Below are 13,336 nucleotides of genomic sequence, written 5' to 3' on the forward strand. Positions count from 1 at the left end.
TAAATAAAGAACTAGTTTTTTTTTCTATTCACTGTGCCCAAGAGTCTCATACTAATGTTGAAGACTCCTGCAAACTCTTAAAATGCTGGCTCTGTCTAAATGTTATTCTTTTATTGACCTTCAATAAGGAATCCTTAATAAGTATCTCTTTTTCCAAAAGATGTGACCTATATGTTCTTCATGTGATGCAATTTGCACTTACTGTTGGAAGGTTAAAACCTGCCAAATATTTTCATATACATACCCACCCCTTTGTGACATATACTAAAGGAGGATCCTTATTTTTTAACTTCTTATCATATATTATGGTATACTGACCCTTAAGAACCTATCCTAACCTCCAAATTAGTCTATTTCTGGTCTGTTATCAATTTAGGTATCAAATTAAGGTATCAAATTAAGGAGAACTTTGCCCTTAATAAGTATCATTTCTATATAATAAATGTCTACCCAGATTTATATGAAAGGGACTTTTATATGATTGGTTGTAGACCACTGATGCATATTTACACTTCCTAAATCTTTTCAATAAATTAAATTTAGCACCTACTGAGCTACTTTCTGCCTATTTTACTATATCATAGCTATTTAAGGTTCTTTCCTAAGTTGTTCATGGCAAGAAATGTATAGAACAGTGAAGAGGTGGTGTGAGTGCTATCTATATAGGTATATGCTTAAATCCCTAAGTAGTCTGATATAATCTCCAAATACAGACTATTGCAAAAAGAAAAAAGTGGGAGGGGTGGGGGATAAGCACTCTGGACAGAGCAGACCTATGGTGATCGTTTATTTTTTGTCAAGAAATGTATAGGCATTGTCTATTGATAATTCATTAAAAACATATATTTTTCCTACAAAATTTGCCATTAAAGGAACATTAAGGCCAAATTAAAAGTTCCAATTTACTTCCATTATCAAATTGTGCACAGTCTTTTTATATGCACACTTTTTGGGACACCAGTATATATGCAAATATGAGTCTGTGATTGACTGTTGGCTGTCACATAATGCAGGAGATAGGACAATGAAAGGAGATTGAAATGTATCTGACACAAATCTACTGCTCATTTGAAATGCAAGTAAGTTTCATTATTTTGTCTTATTATTATGCAATGATTTTGTATTGAATGGTCCTTAAAGGTACAGTTCAGTAAAAAATTACACTTACAGGGATTGAAAAGAGCATGACATTTTAAATAACTTTCCAATTTATATCTATTATCAATTTTGCTTTGTGCTCTTAGTATCCTTTTGTTAAAGATTAAACCTAGGTGAGCTCAGGAGCGTGCATGTGTTTTTAGATCTGACATTAGTGTTTGCAACAATGTTTATAGCATATGCTATGCAAACTTGTAAACACTGCTGCCATAGAATGCTAAAGACAGGTGCAAACATTTAATCTCATATCAACCTGCCCAGCTTTACTCTTCAACAAAGGATACAGAGAGAACAAATCAAATGTATTATATAAGTAATTTGGAAAATTGTTTTAAATTGTACGACCTATCTGAATCACATTTTTAGTTTACTGTCCATTTAACGTCTTTAAGAATTTTTATAGATAAATCATTAGATGAGCTTTTGTAAAGATTACAAAATTACCCAAAGTCCATTACCAGCAGTTATAAACTTCTGCATAAATGCGCTTAATTTTACAAACCTCCAAAGTTAGTAGATTGGAGCTACTACACATATAAAATGATTGCTAAGTGTTTATAGCTTGTTGCTGTCTTACAGTGTGAATCTTTTAAATTACCATTTAATACTAAGTAACAATAAAATTATCTTTTACAGATACCCAAATACTGTAATCCCCCATTATTAGTATGTGTTAACAGCTATATGTGCTCATTGCACTTCAGACTCTGTATTTGTCTAACCTTATTAAAAGTATCGATTTCATTATTCGTAGCTGATTCTTGTCCTTCACTAATTCTTTTTCTAATATATGTTGTTGCAAAATTGAGTAGTATTTCTCTATTTACAACAATGTAAAGTTTCCTGATATACTGCTAACATCTGTTTGTATTAAAGGTACAGTAAAGTAAAAATTAAACTTTCATAGATCAGATAGTGCATGCACTTTTAAAAACTTTATAATTTTACCTTTAATTGCCTTTTTCTCCTGGTATTGTTTGTTAAAGAGTAAATCTAGGTGGGCTTAGAAGACCTCTTGGAAGTGCGCATATCTTTAGGACTCTATGGCAGCGACGTTTGCAACATTGTATATCTTTGATACAAACTGTTGGAAATACTGCTGCCACATAATGTGTATGATTCAGATAGGGCATGCAATTTTAAAAAAACAACAACTTCCCAATGTACTTTTATCATCCAATTTGATTTGCTCTCTTGGTATTCTTTGTAGAAAGCTAAGCCTAGGTAGGCTCATAAATTGATTTCTAAGCCCTTAAAAGACACACTTTATCTCAGTGTATTTTAACAGTTTTTCCACAGTTAGACAGCGCTAGTTTATGTGTGTCATATAGATAACTATCGCCTAGATTACGAGTTTTGAGCGCTATAGGGAAATTAATGAACACAATAAAAGTTGCGTTATTTAATCCCCTATAGCGCTGCCATTACAAGTTTTTCAAAACCCGACTTGCGCGGGCGATATGGAGATTTTGAGCTCCATACCGCACCCAAAACAAGCGGTGTTTTGACGTGCTCGTGCACGCTTTCCCCATGGACATCAATGGGGAGAGCCGGTTAAATAAAAGTCTAATATGTGTGATCGTGGAAACAAAAGCTCCGTAACGCAGCCCCATTGATGTCTATGGGGAAAAAAAAAACTAATGTTTAAACATAACACCCTAACATAAACCACGAGTCTAAACACCTCTAATCTGCTGCCCCTGACATCGCCGACGCCTGCCTACAGTTATTAACCCCTAATCTGCTGCTCCCGATACCGCTGCCACCTAAATAAAATTATTAACCCCTAATCTGTCGCTCCCAATATCACCACCACTATACTACAATTATTAACCCCTATTCTGCCTTACACCAACATTGCCACCACTATACTAAAGTTATTATCCCCTTATCCGCCACACCCCAACATCACCGCTACTATATTAAAGTTATTAACCCCTATTCTGCTGCTCCCCAACAACTAAATAAATGTATTAAACCCTAAACCTCTGGCCTCCCACATCACTACCACTAAATAAACCTATTAACCCCTAAACCGCCAGCCCCCCACATTGCAACAACCTTAATTAAACTACATTAACCCCTAAACCTAACCCTAAAGTAACCCTAAGCCTAAACTTAACCCTAACACCCCCTAACTTTAACACAATAAAAATACAGCTAAATTAAAGTTACACTTATTAACTAAATAATACTTATTTTAAACTAAATACATACTTACCTGTGAAATAAAACCTAAGGCCTAGATTTAGAGTTGGGCGGTAGCCGTCAAAACCAGCGTTAGAGGCTCCTAACGCTGGTTTTTACCGCCCTCTGGTATTTGGAGCCAGTCATTAAAGGGTCTAACGCTCACTTTCCAGCTGCGACTTTTCCATACCGCAGATCCCCTTACGTCAATTGGGTATCCTATCTTTTCAATGGGATCTTTCTAACGCTGGTATTTAGAGTCGTGGCTGAAGTGAGCGTTAGAAATCTAACGACAAAACTCCAGCCGCGGAAAAAAGTCAGTATTTAAGAGCTTTCTGGGCTAACGCCGGTTTATAAAGATCTTAACTACTGTGCTCTAAAGCAGTGTTTTTCAACCAGTGTGCCGTGGCACACTAGTGTGCCGTGAGAGATCCTCAGGTGTGCCACGGCAGACTGACAGCAGTGTAACATATTTATTAAACTTTGCTTGTTTTTTACTCCCAGTGCAGGGGTAGTTTGTAGGAGGCATGGCATAACAGCACAATACATACAGTATGTGTGTGTTTGTGTGTATGTGTATATATATATACATATGCTGTATTAGGCTACAATGTGTGATTTTTTTTTAAATTTTGGGATGGTGGTGTGCCACAGGATTTTTTAATGTAATAAAGTGTGCCACAGCAAAAAAAAAAATTAAAAATCACTGCTCTAAAGTACACTAACACCCATAAACTACCTATGTACCCCTAAACCGAGGTCCCCCCACATCGCCGCCACTATATTTAAATTTTTTAACCCCTAATCTTCCGCTCCGTACACCGCCGCCAACTACGTTATCCCTATGTACCCCTAATCTGCTGCCCCTAACACCGCCGACCCCTATATTATATTTATTAACCCCTAATCTGCCCCTCACAATGTCGCCGCCAGCTATCTACAATAATTAACCCCTAATCTGCCGACCGGAGCTCACCGCTAGTATAATAAATGTATTAACCCCTAATCCGCCTGACTCCCACCTCAACAACCCTCTAATAAATAGTATTAACCCCTAATCTGCCCTCCCTAACATCGCCGACAGCTAAGCTAAGTCTAACCCTAACACTAACACCCCCCTAAGTTAAATATAATTTTAATCTAACAAAATAAATTACGTCTTATTAAATAAATGATTCCTATTTAAATCTAAATACTTACCTGTAAAATAAATCCTAATATAGCTACAATATAAATTATAATTATATCTTAGCTATTTTAGGATTAATATTTATTTTACAGACAACTTTGTAATTATTTTAACCAGGTACAATAGCTATTAAATAGTTAATAACTATTTAATAGCTACCTAGTTAAAATAATTACAAAATTACCTGTAAAATAAATCCTAACCTAAGTTACAATTAAACCTAATACTACACTATCAATAAATAAATTAAATAAACTACCTACAATTATCTACAATTAAACCTAACACTACACTATCAATAAATAAATTAAATACAATTCCTACAAATAAATACAATTAAATAAACTAACTAAAGTACAAAAAATAAAAAAGAACTAAGTTACAAAAAATAAAAAAATAATTTTTATTTTACATGCCCCAAAGAATTCAGCTCTTTTGCCTGTAAAAAAAAACATACAATACCCCCCCAACATTACAACCCACCACCCACATACCCCTAATCTAACCCAAACCCCCCTTAAATAAACCTAACACTAAGCCCCTGAAGATCTTCCTACCTTGTCTTCATCATGCCAGGTATCACCGATCGTTCCAGGCTCCGAAATCTTCATCCAAGCCCAAGCCGGGGCTAGACATCCATCATCCGGCTGAAGTCTTCTATCAAGCGATAGCTGAAGAAGTCCAGAAGAGGCTCCAAAGTCTTCATCCTATCCGGGAAGAAGAGTAGATCCGGACCGGCAACCATCTTCTTCCAAGCGGCATCTTCTATCTTCATCCGATGACGACCGGCTCCATCTTGAAGGCCTCCACCGCGGACCCATCTTCTTCTTCCGACGACTTCCCGACAAATGACGGTTCCTTTAAGGGACGTCATCCAAGATGCCATCCCTCGAATTCCGATTGGCTGATAGGATTCTATCAGCCAATCGGAATTAAGGTAGGAAAATTCTGATTGGCTGATGGTATCTGCCAATCAAAATCAAGTTCAATCCAACTGGCTGATCCGATCAGCCAATCAGATTGAGCTTGCATTCTATTGGCTGATCCGAACAGCCAATAGAATGCGAACTCAATCTGATTGGCTGATTGAATCAGCCAATCGGATTGAACTTGATTCTGATTGGCTGATTCCATCAGCCAATCAGAATTTTCCTACCTTAATTCCGATTGGCTGATGTTTGATGTTTTTTCTAATGTTTGTAAATATTTTTTTATTTTTTGTAACTTAGTTCTTTTTTATTTTTTGTACTTTAGTTAGTTTATTTAATTGTATTTATTTGTAGGAATTGTATTTAATTTATTTACTGATAGTGTAGTGTTAGGTTTAATTGTAGATAATTGTAGGTAGTTTATTTAATTTATTTATTGATAGTGTAGTGTTAGGTTTAATTGTAACTTAGGTTAGGATTTATTTTACAGGTAATTTTGTAATTATTTTAACTAGGTAGCTATTAAATAGTTAAAATAAATAAAAAGTTGCCTGTAAAATAAATATTAATCCTAAAATAGCTACAATATAATTATACATTTCAGGGCAATGGGTAGCTTAGGTGTTTTAAGATTTAGGTTTTTTATTTTGGGGGTGGTTAGGTGGTGGGTTTTACTGTTGGGGGGGTCTTTGTATTTTATTTTACAGGTAAAAGAGCTGTTTAACTTAGGCGCAATGCCCTACAAAAGGCCCATTTAAGGGCTTTTGGTAGTTTATTGTAGGATAGGGGGTGTTTTATTTTGGGTGGGCTTTTTTTATTTTTATAGGGTTATTAGATTAGGTGTATTTTTTTTTATTTTGGATAATTTTGTTTGTTATTTTCCGTAATTTAGTGTTTGTTATTTTTTGTAACTTAGTATTTTTTATTTTCTTGTAATTAGATAGTTTGGAATTTTTAGAGTATTGTTAGGAGTTTTTTTAATGGTAGTTTAGTTTATTTTAATTGGTAGTTAGTTTAATTTTAGTTTAATTAGTTATATTAGTTTAATTGTTAGTTTAAACTTAGTTTTTTTAATTTGACAGGTAAGTTTTAATTTAAGATAGGGAATTGTAATTTTAATATAAAGTTAGGGGGCGTTAGGTTTAGGGGTTACTAGTTTAAATTAAAACTTACCTGTCAAATGAAAAAAACGAAGTTTATAGCGGGGGCGATGTGGGCGAACTGCAGATTAGGGGTTAATAATATATAAATAGTGTTTGCGATGTGGGAGGGCCTCAGTTTAGGGGTTAATAGGTGGTTTATGGGTGTTAGTGTACTTTTTAACACATTAGTTATGAGTTTAATGTTACAGCTTTGTAGCATAAAACTCATAACTACTGACTTTAGATGGCGTTACGAATCTTGTCATTTTAGGGTGTAAAGCTCGCTTTTTAGCCAGAACGCAAAACTCGTAATACCAGCGCTATGGAAATTTTTAGGAGTGCGGTACTGACGTTGCGTTACAGGCTAAAAGGCTTGCAGTACACCTATACCGACAAGACTCGTATTGGCTGCGGTGCTGTTTTAACGCCAAAAATACTATATTTTCAGCATTAACAGATAAACGCACAAACTTGTAAACTAGCTGATCGTGCTCACTCCCGTGGAGTTATTTATGAGTCAGTAAAATGCATGTCTTTCAAAACAACTGAGATAAGGGTGCAGGTTGCAGAGGCTTAGATGCAACGTAATCAGTGTATTAATATAACAGTGTTGGTTATGCAAAACTGGGGAATGGGTAATAAAGGGATTATCTATTATTCTAAAAAATAACAATTTTGGAGTAAACTGTCCCTTTAAGACATGTGCATGCTCCTGAGGTCCTATGAGCCCACCCAGGTTTACTTTTCAAAAAAGAATTCCAAGAAAACTAAGTAAACTTGATAATTGAAGTAAATTGTACTGCTGTTTAAAGTTGCATTCTTGGTCTAAACTATGAACGTTTCATTTTGACCATGCTGTAACTTGACATGGGTTATGTTTACTGATTTATGCTATACAATAATATGGTGATACTGACAGTAAATGAGGGAGCTCCACAATTCATATTGATTTCTAAGCCATTAAGTTTACTTTTCTTGCCTAAAGGATGAACAAGCATGTTCATTACTACTTCATAGTACAGGCTGGTAATTTAAACAAAATGCTAGAGAGATTGCTAGAGGAACTTGAGAATCATTATTGATTTGCCTCAGGCCTGTATTGTTTTCTATATTTATAAGATTATAATTATCATTTTATACAAAATTATACCCATTTATTTATTGATAGAAAAAATATTTTCATAGAAAATAATCTCTCAAATTATCTGTATAGTGTGAGATAGCACTATATAAATTTATATATTGAGCTCCATAGTTTTATAATCTAGGGGACAGTGCACTTTCACTTAACCCCTAGGTTACCCAAAAGGACTGAAATGTTTTTTCTGTGTGCATATTTAACATGGAGAGCAGGAGCAAGCACTTCTTGATAGTAAATACACAGAGCTGCTCTTTATTCAGCTCAGATGCAATCAAACAACAACTGGAAAAACTTAAAAATGATTGTAAAGTTTAACCATTTACAGCCCAGTATATGCAATTCATCTTAAAAACAGGTGCAATTTAATTCATTAAAATGTTTAAAGACACTTATGGCTAGATTTAGAGTTCTGCGGCCAAAGGGGTGCGTTAGCTACGCATGCTTTTTTTCCCCCGCACCTTTTAAATACCGCTGGTATTTAGAGTTCACAGAAGGGCTGTGTTCGGCTCCAAAAAAGGAGCGTACAGCATATTTACCGCCACTGCAACTCTCAATACCAGTGGTGCTTACGGACGCGGCCAGCTTCAAAAACGTGCTCGTGCACAATTCCCCCATAGGAAACAATGGGGCCGTTTGAGCTGAAAAAAACCTAACACCTGCAAAAAAGCAGCGTTCAGCTCCTAACGCAGCCCCATTGTTTCCTATGGGGAAACACTTCCTAAGTCTGCACCTAACACCCTAATATGTACCCCGAGTCTAAACACCTCTAACCTTACACTTATTAACCCCTAATCTGCCGCCCCCGCTATCGCTGACCCCTGCATATTATTATTAACCCCTAATCTGCCGCTCCGTACACCGCCGCAAACCTATGTTATCCCTATGAACCCCTAATCTGCTGCCCCTAACCCCGCCGACCCCTATATTGTATTTATAACCCCCTAATCTGCCCCCCACGTCACCGCTACCTACCTACAATTATTAACCCCTAATCTGCCGACCGGACCTCACCACTACTCTAATAAATGTATTAACCCCCAAAGCTAAGTCTAACCCTAACCCTAACACCCCCCTAATTTAAATATAATTTTTATCTAACGAAATAAAATAAATCTTATTAAATAAATTATTCCTATTTAAAGCTAAATACTTACCTGTAAAATAAACCCTAATATAGCTACAATATAAATAATAATCATATTGTAGTTATTTTAGGATTAATATTTATTTTACAGGCAACTTTGTATTTATTTTAACCAGGTACAATAGCTATTAAATAGTTAATAACTATTTAATAGCTACATAGTTAAAATAATTACAAAAATACCTGTAAAATAAATCCTAACCTAAGTTACAATTAAACCTAACACTACACTATCAATAAATTAATTAAATAAACTACCTACAATTATCTACAATTAAACCTAACACTACACTATCAATAAATAAATTAAATACAAATACCTACAAATAAATACAAATAAATACACTAACTAAAGCACAAAAAATAAAAAAAGAACTAAGTTACAAAAAATAAAAAATAATTTACAAACATTATAAAAATATTACAACAATCTTAAGCTAATTACATCTACTCTAAGCCCCCTAATAAAATAACAAAGCCTCCCAAAATAAAAAAATGCCCTACCATATTCTAAATAAAAATTGAAAAGCTCTTTTACCTTACCAGCCCTTAAAAGGGCCTTTTGCAGGGCATGCCCCAAAGAATTCTGCTCTTTTGCCTGTAAAAAAAACATACAATACCCCCCCAACATTACAACCCACCACCCACATACCCCTAATCTAACCCGAACCCCCTTAAATATCCAGAAGAGGGTCCGAAGTCTTTCTTCTATCCGGGCGATGTCTTCATCCAAGCGGGGGCTGAAGAGGTCCATCATCTGGCTGAAGTCTTCTATCAAGCGGCATCTTCAATCTTCTTTCTTCCGGCTCCATCTTCATCCCGCCGACGCAGAACATCCTTCCTCCATGACGAACTCCCGACGAATGAAGGTTCCTTTAAGGGACGTCATCCAAGATGGTGTCCCTCCAATTCCGATTGGCTGATAGGATTCTATCAACCAATCAGAATTAAGGTAGGAAAATTCTGATTGGCTGGGGGGGGTATTGTATGTTTTTTTTTACAGGCAAAAGAGCAGAATTCTTTGGGGCATGCCCCGCAAAAGGCCCTTTTAAGGGCTGGTAAGGTAAAAGAGCTTTTCAATTTTTATTTTAGAATAGGGTAGGGCATTTTTTTTATTTTGGGGGGCTTTGTTATTTTATTAGGGGGCTTAGAGTAGGTGTAATTAGCTTAACATTGTTGTAATATTTTAATGTTTGTAAATTATTATTTTTTTTTTTGTAACTTAGTTCTTTTTTTATTTTTTGTAACAGTTCTTTTTTTTTTTTTGTACTTTAGTTAGTGTATTTATGTGTATTTATTTGTAGGTATTTGTATTTAATTTATTTATTGATAGTGTAGTGTTAGGTTTAATTGTAACTTAGGTTAGGATTTATTTTACAGGTAATTTTTAAAATTATTTTAACCCCTTAATGACCACAATGTACCCTGTATGTCACTGGTCGTTAAGGGTTTTTTCAGGACATAATAGCACAAGTCTAGCAAGAACACACTATTAATTCCCTCCCTCCAGCAGGCTTTGTGGAATAGAGTAGTCTCAACGCTGGTGGCAAGACCGCGCTATAAAACAATCAAGTCCCAAAAAAAGGCCAGCGACATACAGGGTACGTCGCTGGTCCTTAAGGGGTTAACTAGGTAGCTATTAAATAGTTATTAACTATTTAATAGCTATTGTACCTGGTTAAAATAAATACAAAGTTGCCTGTAAAATAAATATTAATCCTAAAATAGCTACAATATAATTATAATTTATATTGTAGCTATATTAGGGTTTATTTACAGGTAAGTATTTAGCTTTAAATAGGATTAATTTATTTAATAAGATTTATTTTATTTCGTTAGAATAAAATTATATTTAACTTAGGGGGGTGTTAGGGTTAGGGTTAGACTTAGCTTTAGGGGTTAATACATTTATTAGAGTAGCGGTGAGGTCCGGTCGGCAGATTAGGGGTTAATAATTGTAGGCAAGGTAGCGGTGACATTGGGGGGGACAGATTAGGGGTTAATAAATATTATGTAGGTGTCGGCGGTGTTAGGGGCAGCAGATTAGGGGTACATAGGGATAATGTAGGTTGCGGCGGTGTGCGGTCGGCAGATTAGGGGTTAAAAAAATGTAATAGAGTGGCAGCGATGTGGGGGGGGGCCTTGGTTTAGGGGTACATAGGTAATTTATGGGTGTTAGTGTACTTTAGAGCACAGTAGTTAAGAGCTTTATGAACCGGCGTTGTCCCAGAAAGCTCCTGACTTTTCTCTACGGCTGTTGTCTTGTCGTTAGATTTCTAATGCTCACTTCAGCCAAGACTCTAAATACCGGCGTTAGAAAGATCCCATTGAAAAGATAGGATACGCAATTGGCGTAAGGGGATCTGCGGTATGGAAAAGTCGCGCCTTGGAAGTGAGCGTTAGACCCTTTCCTGACTGACTCTAAATACCAGCGGGCGGCCAAAAGCAGCGTTATGACCCCCTAACGCTGGTTTTGACGGCTAACGCAGAACTCTAAATCTAGGCGTTAATTTGTAAAATAATTACCATTTAGTAATGAGAAACATTGCACTGTTCATCCTCCTGCATCTCATACTTTATTTAGCTGATCAATGACAAATCCAGCTTTATCCAATCGTTATATGCCCCATCTATATACATATATATATTTATGTGCTTATATGTGTATATACACATATTAACACATAAATATATATGTACATGAGCATATAGATTTATAGTGAAAACACATTCACCTCAATGTAAAGGCACTTTTAGTGTTGTTTTGTTTTTTTTTCAAACATCCCACATCCCCTCACTTTAACCCCTTGTAACTGCTTTGTGCAGGTTTTTTTTTTAGAAAAAATAAAAATGTTCATCTTTATTTTTTCCAGTTAACTACTGTCCACTTTATTTTGGGGGCAATTGGGACATATTTTTTTCATTAAAATAGTGCTCCACTTGTAATCTAGCCCTAAATAAATGTATTATTTGTAAAAGCATATATAGTTACAGTTAGTAATAATTACAAAAATAATAAAATTAGTAATAATGTCTTGTGAGAATCAAAATACAAAGATTTGGAGAAAAACATTGGAGGGAAAGGAAAAAAAAAATGTTTCCTTCTCTAATAAGGTGTTTGAGTTCTTATTAGTTGTCATTTGTTTATGAGAATGTGTCATATTCAGATTTTTTTTCATCTGCATTTACAAGAATTCTGCACATTTTTAGTGACAGTCTTCTATGTGAGAGTCATCATCGAATTGTAGCAGCTCCTCATTAATGTTACATTGTCTTTTCAATATGCATTTGTTGATTATGCAATTCTGCTGTATTTATTGGTCCTTTAATCAAATTAACCAATCACAATGGTGATGGGATAGATCACTGGCAAAATTAAGCTCTAGTACTATTAAAGACCGCTGTTCCATAACCTGTCCGCCTGCTCTGAGGCGGCGGACAGACATCGCTGGAAATCAACCCAATCCAATACAATCTGGTTGATTGACACCCCCTGCTAGCGGCCGATTGTCTGCAAATCTGCAGGGGGCAGCATTGCACCAGCAGTTCACAAGAACTGCTGGTGCAATGATAAATGCTGAGAGTGTATGCTGTCGGCATTTATCGATGTGCAGCAGACATGATCCGCAATATCGGATCATGTCCGCTCGCACTTTCTTAAATAGGCCCCTATGTCTGAGTATGACTGAAAGTGTGTAAGACTACACCATTGCTGCTTTTTCCATGTATTCTTAAGCTGCTGCTTTTAATGTTTTTTGCAATAAAGGATTTGTTCTTATGCAGAGAAGAGGCAGTTTTTTCTCTCTATCTGACACCAGTCACACGGGCAAATCTCCATTTTTATAACCTAAGGAGCCTTCTACTTCGGAACAATAAGAGCAGTCATCTGATAAGGATGTCACATGTGGGCTGAAGACTGAGAGCAAGAAGCGGTTGTAGAGGAAAACCCTGAGACAACACTGCATATCAGAGGGAACTACAGGAGAAGCAGGACCCATTGAAGGAGAGATGATCACTATTCTGTTTCATAAGAGCAGAGTGACTTGTGGGGTTTGAGATTTACCACCTGGTGTGTATACATTATTATTTTTGGTTATTTGTAGAGCACCAACAGATTCCACAGCGCTATAGAAAAAATGCAGAGTACAACAAAACAATTATAGGGATCAGGAATGTGAGATATGTTAGAAAGGGTATGCTTTTTTTGCACTCTCTTATGATTATCTCAAGTATTGAGAAATAGGTTGAGTTATAAAATATAACTTTTATTAATATTGGTTTAAAAAGACAGCTTGTGAGTTTTTGGATATTATGCTGTCCTCACTTAATTTAAAAACACATCTCCTTTATATTTAATGTCCATAATTCATCTACTTTTAAGTTGGTCACAACTGTGAGAACTATAAGTTATAGTGAAATCTTTAGTTAGTACTAATTGTATTTTCT

The sequence above is a fragment of the Bombina bombina genome, chromosome 1, assembly GCF_027579735.1.
Source record: "Bombina bombina isolate aBomBom1 chromosome 1, aBomBom1.pri, whole genome shotgun sequence".
In the NCBI taxonomy this organism is placed as follows: Eukaryota; Metazoa; Chordata; class Amphibia; order Anura; family Bombinatoridae; genus Bombina; species Bombina bombina.